Below are 11,088 nucleotides of genomic sequence, written 5' to 3'. Positions count from 1 at the left end.
CTTCTTATAAAAAATCAAGTTTTCTGCTAAAAAAAGTAAAAGACATGCATGCTCATTTGAATTTATTACAGAAATTCAGAAATGCTAAAGTAGAAATCCCTTGTATTCCAGAAAACATTGTTTCTAGTGTGACATGCATCCCTGCCAAATTTTTCTCCTTCGATGTATGTTAATGTTTTAAAATATCTGAGGGACGCCTGGGTGGCTCAGTTGGTTAAGCCGCTGCCTTCAGCTCAGGTCATGATCCCAGCGTCCTGGGATCGAGTCCCACATCAGGCTCCTTGCTCCGCAGGGAGCCTGCTTCTCCCTCTGACTCTGCCTTCCACTCTGTCTGCCTGTGCTCGCTCTCGCTCGCTCTCTCTCTGACAAATAAATAAATAAAATCTTAAAATAAAATAAAATAAAATAAAATATCTGCGCAGGAAGCAGGATGCAGTGAGGCAGCTGATGGTAAAATGTTGGTCATGGTAGACCCCTAAGGAAGATGAAGGACATGCAGTCCCCAAGATGTTAGAGGCAGGACATTTTTTTGCTGCTCAAAAGAGATTGGTATCTGTACCTTCTGAGATTCTGGGCAGTTTCCCAGCATTTTAGAAGTTGGCGGGGGCGTGGGGAGCACCTGGCTGGCTCAGTTGGTAGAGGATGCAGCCATTGATCTCAGTGTCGTGCGTTCTTAAAAAGATTGCTTTAAAAAAACTTCAAAAAATTTGAGAGTGAAAGCTCATCTGATTGTATTTTCAAATCTTAATACTTACATTTTGAGGATAGCTACTTTTCTGTTGGAGTTTTGTATGGATTACATACAAAATTAAGATTGATTTAAATTTTTTAAGTTTATTTTATGCTTGGAAACCTCAGTTTACTCTTGTTAAAAAATTTTTTTTTATTTCCTATATGTTTCTCAATTAAGGAATATTAAAAGGGTACATTTGGGGATAGCATTACTTTTGCTGTCCTAGGCTTTCCAGCTTTTCCCAAACATAGCTAGCTTTTTGAGGATTTAAGATCAAATATAGTAGAAAGATAAAGTAGCAGAAGGAGGGGGAAGGTGGGATATTCATCACAGAATAAAGAATGAGCTACTACTTACAGCTCTGAACTTAATCTTTCTAATGCCTTCTGGGACAGAAAGAACACATAGTCAATAGAATACTTGACACAGAATCATAAGAACAGTATATGGGTAAAGCATCAAATGAGTCAAAATTTATGAAAACTCTGGAAAACATCAAAAAGGGTTTGAAAGTTGAATTTGAAGAAGAAACAAGTCCATTGCTCATATTATTAGTATATTGTTACTAACAAAAACAATCTCTCAGTTACTCATCAATTTCATTTATTTGAATTGTATCATATTTGGAAAATGGTAAAAGAAACATTGGACAGAGGACCCCCCAGTTCATATGTTGCCTCCTTACCCCCTAATGTGATAACTGTCTTTAGAAATAGGGCTTTTCAAGAGATTAAATGAGGCGTTTTAAGGAGGCTTTTAATTCAGTTCAGTGAAGTCATCAAGGTGAGGCTTTAATCCAATAGGACAAGAAAGGGAGAGGCACCAGAGATTTCTCCCAACACAAGAAGAGAAGAAAAGCCATGTGAGGACGCTCAGAAGGCAGCTGTCTGCACCCCACGGAGAGAGGCCTCATCAGATACCCAGCTGTGCTAACATTTTGATCTTGGACTTCCATCCTCCAGAATTGTGAGAAAATTCGTTTCTGTTTTCGGATCATCCAGTCTGTGGTAATTTGTTACGATAGTACAAGTAGGCTGATACAAACTTAAGGTAGATATAAAGATTTTTTTTTAGTGGGCATCCTACTCCTTCAGCTGATATAAAAATTTGCTTGGACAACAAATACTTGGGACAATTTCAGGTGAGATTGTGGGAACATTGCCTGTGATCAAGGAGGAATCATGGAGAATGGGACACTATTGGAAATCCTGCAGGGGCCACTCCAGGAGCACTTTTGAAAAGAAGAAGCTATAAAAAAGTGAGTTGCATATATAGAATTAATTATTAAGACGTTACTATCGCTTGAGCACGCATGAATTTCTAAAAATCTGTTAAGCAGCCTTTTTAAAAAAAATATTTTATTTATTTATTTGACAGAGAGGTCCACAAGTGGGCAGAGCAGCAGGCGGTGGGGGTTGCGGGGTGCGGGGACAGAAGCAGTCTCCTGCTGAGCAGAGAGACTGATGTGGGGGCTCAGTCCCAGGACCCTGAGATCATGAGCTGAGTCGAAGGCAGAGGCTTCGGCTGAGCCACCCAGGCACCCCAAGCAGGCTTACTAAGAATAGGGAAATAGAAGAGGTAGGATTTTGGACTCGTGCTATTCCCTCCCACCCTTACCCAATAAACTAGAAGAATGTAGACAATTGGGGTAACTTTAGATAAGATAAGCTTTTGAGCAACCTAGTAGCCAATCGTGGTCAAAGATTCAGGTGACTCAAAGACGTTCCGATCAACCCTTGTTTTTTCATTGTTTTTGACAGACTTGATTGATGATATAAAGGATCATCAATATATATAGATATAGATATAAAGGATCCAGTTATCAGATTTTTGAAATGACAAGAATCTGCAAGTGAACAATGCCAGAGTTTGTTCAACCGTTCACCCACTAAGAGACATTTGGGGGGTTTCTAGTATCAGGTTCTTGTGAATAAAGCAGCCATGAACATGTGTAGCCACAGTTCTGCCTGAAGGAAATAGTGCAATTGCTATATGCTAAATGCGTGTTTAGTTTTATAAGAAACAAACTGTTCTTAGAGTGGGCATATCATTTTACACTCCCATCTTCAATGTATGAGTTTCTCCACATTCTTTCCAGCATTTTGTATAATCACTATTTTTAAATTTTAGCCATTCTAAATAGGTGTGTAGTGATACTTAGTGAGATCAGTAGTAATATCGACATGTGATTTTTTTTTGAAAATACAATGAAATTATCAACGTTTAAAAGATCCTTTTAACTCAGTGAACAAATATTTTCCCAATGACCAGTGCATGATGTTACAAAATCATGACTATTCTGGTTTTTAACAATATGTCCACAAATTCTTTGATACCTCTTCTTTCAAAAGATGGAAGCTAATTCCCTTCCACTTGAATGTGGCCTTGATTCAGTGACTCTAATGAAGAGAACATAGCAAAAGTGCTGATGTGTGACTTCTGTTTAGTTCATAAAAGATATTGTAGCTCTGTCTTGTTCTCTCTGGGATCCCTGGCTCTCAGGGAAGCCGACTGCCATGTATTGAGAACACTCAAGAAGCCTATGGAGTGACTCACTCGTGTGAGGAATGAAGGCCTGATAATAGCCACGTGAATGAGGTTGGAAGCAGATCCTCTGTCTTCAAACCTTCAGAGGATGGCAACCCTGGGCGACATCATAACTGCTACTCCTGAGAGACCCCGAGTGAAAACTACCCAGGGAAGTCGTGCTCACAGGCAACAGAAACTGTTAAGAAAGAAATGTTTGTGATTATAAGCCATTAAGTTGTGGGGGAGTAATTTGTATTAAAGCAATAGATAACAAATAAGATCCATTCAAAGTTCAAGAAAGACTAAAAAATTTATTGATAGTTTCAGATGCGACATTGCTACTAACCTTTAAGAAACTACCACTTGGGGGCGCCTGGGGTGGCTCAGTCAGTTAAGTGTCTGCCTTGGCTCAGGTCCTGCTGGGATGAAGGCGGCTTCTCCCTCCGCTCTCCCTCTGCCTGCTGCTCCCCCCGCTTGTGCTCTCTTTCTCCCTCTCTTTCTCTGGCAAACAAATAAATAAAATCTTTAAAAAAATAAATAAATAAAAGGAGAGGAGTATTGATACATTTTGAAAACCAAAAGGAATTTTAAAAGTTCTAAGAAGAAAATGAAAGATACACGAAAACCTGCCAACCAGTGAAAGCCACTATAAAAAGTGTTGGTACCAGTCCTTCCAGACATCTGTTATAAAGTCTGAAAAAGAATTAAAAACAAAAAAGAAACACAGAAAACCAGAAAAGCCTGTGTGTGTGTTTAGATTTTAGAAACTGCCAGAAACACTTTTTCAGCTACTGTAGAAGTAAAATAAGCCGGTAAAGTTGGTTATCTAAAACACCAGGAGTTACCCTGGGCTTTGGTGGCTCTGGAAAATACAGGTCCATAGTAAAACCAGAGAGAAGAAAACTGATGAATGAGCTTAGCTACTGACTCACTGACTTTACAGCCAGGGACAGTCAGGGTGGGGCAGGTGACCGCATCTCATCTCATCACCTGGAGTTTCACAGGCTGGAACCTGCACTGCCTTTTTTAGTTTCCTTATTCCCAGTAGGGTGCCCTTAAGGACCCCCCTGATGGCCTGGTGGTTCCAGGACTGCTTTCTCAAAGCAGTCCTGAGTGTATCTAAACATACATTTTGCTCAGCTTTTCAGTGTCTCTGATCTTTCCCTTTTCTGCTCAATGTCTCATCCCCCAGTCTTCACTTTCAAAGCAGCAAAATTCATTGTGGAACAAAGTGACAGCAAATGTCAGACTTTGAGGATCGTGGCTTTTCAGGTTCCAGCCACCTTGGTAGCTCTCCAGCACTTTCATGAAAAGTACAAAAACTGCTTTCACAAAAGAATGAAAACAAAGTGCTTTTTTTTTTTTTTCTAATTGTTGTTTTTTTAGTGTTTCTAGTCTCTAGATGAACCGAAAATGTTTGAGGAACCATAAGAAAACCTTTATTTTAATAATTTTAGAGTTCACATTCAGACAGCAATACCATGCATGACTTGCTCTTCCGGTGTCAAACCCAGGGGGCCGTGTGGTGGACTCTGCCACCACATACATAGTCTCGTCAGCTGCCACACTCATTGTCCCCAGCCTCCTGAGAGCACACATGACTCAGCTGTGGAAGTGGCACACATATTGCGAAAACAGGCTAACTGTGCAGTAGTAGCTCTTTTATCCATGACATGCAGAAAATAGCCAAGGAAGGTTCCCGTCCACCCTGGATCTGCAGAGTTTTCTAAGTTCGCTCTTACACAAATATAACAAACAACTGACAGAGCTGCTACGCCTACCTATCACCCAATATGTCACATTAATAAAAACAACAGGGGCACCTGGGTGGCTCAGTGGGTTAAAGCCTCTGCCTTTGGCTCAGGTCATGATCCCAGGGTCCTGGGATAGAGCCCGCATGGGGCTTTCTGCTCGGTGGGGAGCCTGCTTCCTCCTCTTTCTCTCTACCTGCCTACTCGTGATCTCTGTCTGTCAAATAAATAAATAAAAATCTTTTAAAAAAGCAACAAACATGCAGGCATTATTTTACCTCAACACTTTAAAACTGAGCAAATTCTAGGACACACCTTGCTTGCACTATTTTATTTTACTTCATTTTATTTAGATTTTATTTATTTAAGAGAGCATGAGTGGGGGAGGGGCAGAGGAGAGGCAGACTACCTGTTGAGCAGGCCCTCAGGATCATGACCTGTGCAGGAGGCAGACCCTTAACCCACTGAGCCATCCAGATGCCCCCCAGTACTTTATTTTTTAAAATGCTATTGGACACCCATAGCAGTTTTAATATGACTCAAATGTTAGCTCTGAAGAGATCAGACACTGTTTTATGCAAAGCTATTAAGTCACCAAAAGTTATGACATGGCAATAATGTAGCAGTCCTTTCCCATTACCTTTAAATTGTATCCTGATATACTGCATAGGCTAGCCTGTTTCTTGCTTCCCTACTGTTAGGGTGTACCTGTTGTCACGTGTTCTTCCTGCCTTCATCCCCTGCCTCTGCGCCCTCCAAAATGGCCCCCTCCCGTGTTTGACCACACTGGTCTTCAAGGCAGAGCGAGGCCAATAAGCCCCCGTGGCCTTCTTAGCTCTATTACAGTATTATATTCCATAGGTTTTTTTGTGTATCACGTATGTGGCATTATAATGCACTTTTTTGGAGCCAGGGTAATAAATGACATGTTCTCCAAAGAGCTTAAGGAAATGCTGATACAAAGTAGGAGCTTCAGAAATAGGTGTTGAGGGGTGTCTGGGTGGCTCAGTCGTTAAGCGTCTGCCTTTGGCTCAGGTCATGATTCCAGGGTCCTGGGATCGAGCCCTGCATTGGGCTTCTTGCTCCGTGGGAAACCTGCTTCTCCCTCTTCGACTCCCTCTGCTTGTGTTCCCTCAGGCTGTGTCTCTGTCAAATAAATAAATAAAATCTTAAAAAAAGAAATAGGTGTTTTTTTTTTAAGTTTTTTTTTTTTTAAGATTTTATTTATTTATCAGAGAGAGGGTGGGGGAGAGAGCAAGCACAGGCAGACAGAATGGCAGGCAGAGGCAGAGGGAGAAGCAGGCTCCCTGCTGAGCAAGGAGCCCAATGTGGGACTCGATCCCAGGATGCTGGGATCATGACCCGAGCCAAAGGCAGCTGCTTAACCAACTGAGCCACCCAGGCGTCCCAGAAATAGGTGTTTATTAAATAATCCCTACAGGAAAAAAATTTCATATGCAGCTTTGACCTTCACAACTAACCCACTGAGCCACCCAAGCGCCCTGACCTTCACAACTAAATAGTGGTCCCCTCATGTTTGTTTGTGAACAGGTGAAAATCTGCATGCAGATGTTCACTCGAGGAGGTTTACTAAGACAAAGTAACAGTCCTAATGGAGATGGTGTTGGGGGTGCGAATGGTAGAACCTGGGAATCTGAATTTTAAGAAACTGCACAACTAACCTTGGAATGCAATTTTTAAAAAACCTCATTGCTAGTTGCTAATCCAGTACTTATTTACACGCCCCCTCACTAAAACCTTATTTTCTACAGGGCATAATGTACCCAGCTGCAAACTACATTTCCCAGACTTGCAGCTAGAGCTGATATCAGAGTTTTGACCAATAAGATGTAAGTAGAAGTTGCTGGGTGTGATCCTCTGGGAAAACTTTTTTTTCAAAGATTTTATTTATTAATTTATTTGAGAGAGAGAAAACGTGTGTGTGTGTGCACGAAAGAGAGCACGAGCAGGGGAGGGGTAAGGCAGAGGGCAAGGGAGAGAGAGAAAATCCCAAGCAGACTCTGTAGTGAGCATAGAATCCCAACTTGGGGCCCAATCCCACGACCCTGAGATCGCCACCCTAGCCAAAATCCAGAGTTGGATGTCCAACTGACTGAGACACCCAGGAGCCCCACCTCTGGGAAAACTCTTTTTTTTTTTTTTTTTAAAGATTTTATTTATTGGGGCGCCTGGGTGGCTCAGTGGGTTAAGCCGCTGCCTTCGGCTCAGGTCATGATCTCAGGGTCCTGGGATCGAGCCCCGCATCGGGCTCTCTGCTCGGCGGGGAGCCTGCTTCCTCCTCTCTCTCTGTCTGCCTCTCTGCCTACTTGTGATCTCTCTCTGTCAAATAAATAAATAAAATCTTAAAAAAAAAAAGATTTTATTTATTTATTTGACACAGAGAGAGAGAGATCACAAGTAGGCAGAGAGGCAGGAGGGGGTGGGGGAGCAGGATCCCAGCAGAGCAGAGAGCCAGACTCGGGGCTCGATCCCAGGACCCTGAGATCACGACCAGAGCCGAAGGCAGAAGCTTTAACCCACTGAGCCACCCAGACGCCCCTCTGGGAAAACTCCTAAAAGATGATCAAACTCGGCCAGCATCAGCTCTTTGCCTTCCGCCTTTCCCCTTCTTCCTGCCTGGGGACTGTAGACCCCGTGTTAGAAGTAAGCATCCATCATGCAGCTAACAGGTGATGAACGTGAGGAGGAAAGCCACACACTGAGGATGAATGGCTCCGTGGAAAAAGAGAAGGAATGTGGCTCTCCAAAGCATCATGGAACCTTAGTACCAGGCCTGAATGGTAACTTCTAGATTTCTTATTCCTTAAGAAAAATTAAAGTCTTATTTGGGTAAGCTGCTCTAAGTTGGGTTTCCTGTTACTTGGGCAAGTACAATTCCAACTGCTACAGTAGCTATACAATCAAAACTGTAAGAAACTAGAGAGCTCCATGGGCTCTGTGTAGGACCTGGGCAAGAACAAAGCGGAGTCCATCACACAAATTGGATAATGAACAAAAGCCGGGGAGAGCTGAGAGATACAATGAACACACACTCACCTCTGTCAACAACAATAGAAAAGCAGGTAAAGGATCCAGAAGAAACATAAAACTATATAACAAAGTCAACTTTTGTTAAAAACATGCCATGATTCTTTGAGCAAATGGTGGAGAATTTTGACCTCGATATTTGGAACAGTTTTTTTGTTTTTTTTTTTAAGATTTTTAAATTTATTCATTGCAGAGAGGGAGAGCACAAGTGGGGGGGTGGAGGTCACAGGGAGAAGCAGACTCCCTGTCGTGGGGCTCGATCCCAGGACTCAGGATGATGACTTGAGCTGAAGGCTGAGGCCTAACAGACTGAGCCACCCAGGCACCCCTGGGACATTCTTTTTAAGTGCCCAAGTGTAGGGACCAACAATTACATTGACTTTTCTATAGATCCAGTAATTCCACATGGTTCTATGGTAAATATCATGTTTCTAAAAATAATGGTAGTATTTTAATGCTATTACTTTTCAACATTTCGATATAATCCATAGACTGAATTTAGAGTTACAGAATGTAAATGCCCAAAACCTTGACAATAGAAGTTTGGACTCAGGAGCGGAAGCAGAGGAGAGGCGTTGGTCTAAGCGCCTTCATCTCCCATCTTCTGTAGTGTAAAGCCACTGGAAACTTCCTAACATTGATGGATCAAAAATGGAGGTCTGGAATATGAAGTTATGTAAGTAAATAAGAGAAGAACTAAAAATAGTATGGGCAACAAAAATTGAGAAGTATTGGGCAGGGGAGTTGAGAGGCGGATCAGTGTGCTAAATTCCTCATCTTTTCATAGCAGAGAAACATGTACTACCTGAAGCTCATAAAATGAGGTAAGTATGTGTGTTATAGTGTGATCATCCCAGGTACAAATAGAATTTGGTAACAGTGGTTTCCTCTGGGTGGTGGCCTTGAGGATTCAGGAGGAGGAGGGATAAGAGAGCTCCTTTGCACATATCTTTCTGTATTATTGAAATTATATTGATTTCCATGTGTGTGTTCTTCCATAATTACAATATAGCATGTTTTTATTTTTAAAAACTTTTTTTAAGATTTTATTTATTTGACAGAGAGAGAGACATGGTGAGAAAGCAAACACAAGCAGGGGCAAGTAGGAGAGGGAGAAGCAGTCTTCTTGCTGAGCAGGGAGTCTGATGAAGGGCTCGATCCCAGGATCCCGGGATCACGACCTGAGCTGAAGGCAGCTCGCTGCTTAATGACTGAGCCACCCAGGTGCCCCTAAAACCTTTTGATTCTGACAACCAATTGGTTTGTGGAGCCATTGAATCTTGGGAAATGTCTGAGTTCAAACACCCCTGTGAACTTTTACTCCAATATAGTCATGGGAAGGGATGGGCAAGGTGCCTACTGGTCTATCCTTGGGTTTCAATCTAAAAACAGGCTTTTTAAAAAATTTTGCTCAAATTATTTTCCAAAACAACAAAATTCAGTTAAAAGAACAGTGTTTTGAGATTGTTTAATGAATCATTTAAAAAATGAAACTTTTTAGTCCCAATAAAAGTGAATTTTAAATATAAAACATTTGTATTCCTCTGATCTGTATATAAACTTTTGTCTCTGAAAATAAAATCTAGAGCCTACAAAAAGTGTGGCAGCAAAAAAAGACACTAAAATAGAGGTATAGCTTTGCAACCTTTTGCCAATTTAATGTTAAAGAAGGTGCAGAAATAGGAACTATGAACAGAAATAACTGAGGAAGGAAACATCTACCTAAGCAACAAAGGGAACCCACAGAAAGCACCTTCTGATAAATGAATTATCAGACTGGATGAGGACACAACGGAAAGAAAATTCTCACCTAATTGTAATTCTGGTCTGTCATTTATGGTGATTCCCAAGCTGGTATCAGGTACTTATGAATTTGAGTCCTGGTAATATTTGTAAGCTCAAAATTCTAGAAATTACTGTTGATCCATTTGTATGGACGAGTTTCAGAGTCTTGATGATTACCAAGGAGAAGATAATTTTTTTAAATCTGGGAAGAATAGGTAATTCTACATGGGCATGGGGCAAACAATCAATGTCTTTAGTTGAGCAACTATACAGAAACAAATATGTTTGTGACTAGAAGAGATGGACCATGGAGAGGCAAAGATTTGGTCTGTCCAAAGTAGTTCCAGATCCTCAGGATTCTGTGTGGCTTGCAGTGGCTTCTCAGATGCTCCGCATTCCCTGAGCCACAGCCACTGTAAATCTTCAGGGACCTCTCATCAATCACCAGGCAGATCTCAATGCCGCTTGCAGACCCAAGGCGAGGTGCACAAAAAGTTAGCCGGGCTTTGTTAAGAGCAAAACTTTGCCATAGTTGACTGAACCTAGCTCTCTGGGAAGAGGGGTAAGATGCCCAGCATCAAAGGAAGCCAAGTTTTTCCTGAACACCTCATCCCCTTCCCCCCACCAACAGTGTCCTACTGTCTCGCTGCTCTTGGCCAACATTCTTGTGAGGCTCTTGTTCCAGATATGTTTTTCTGTCACCTTGGGTGCTCCTCAGTCTCCAGACTCCCCTTATTGACAACCGATTGGTGTTTGGGCATAGGGGGTGGCTAAGAGAGTGAGAAATGTCCAGGATGACTCCAGCTTCTTGATTTGTGCATTTGGGTGGATGGAGGTGCCATATACAAGGATAGGGGACCCTGACAGAGGACCTGGGTGGTGAAGGTTAGTAGTGCTGTTTTAGAGATGCTGGTTTCCAAGTGTTCTAAAGTACCCTCGTAGAGGTGAGAAGCAACCCAACTGGAGATAAGGGCCGAGGGACAGACATGAGTACAAAGACAGTCCTCCCCTAGATCTCATGTGCAACAGGAACAGATTTAGTTAAGGAATGACAAACATAAATATCAACAAAGTTTCATGAGAATGAGGGAGGGATTAAAAGGTCCTTCTGGGAAATCCATAAAATGACTGAAAAATTTTCATGAACACAGTGATGTGGAGCTCCCTGGGGACCTTCATGAGAGCTCTTCTGTTTCCAGCGATGGAGTCAAAGCCAGACAGGAGTGGGGTAAGGTTGCAGAA

This window comes from Mustela erminea, chromosome 13 (genome assembly GCF_009829155.1).
Source record: "Mustela erminea isolate mMusErm1 chromosome 13, mMusErm1.Pri, whole genome shotgun sequence".
Taxonomy (NCBI): Eukaryota; Metazoa; Chordata; class Mammalia; order Carnivora; family Mustelidae; genus Mustela; species Mustela erminea.
This window is presented reverse-complemented; position numbering follows the sequence as displayed.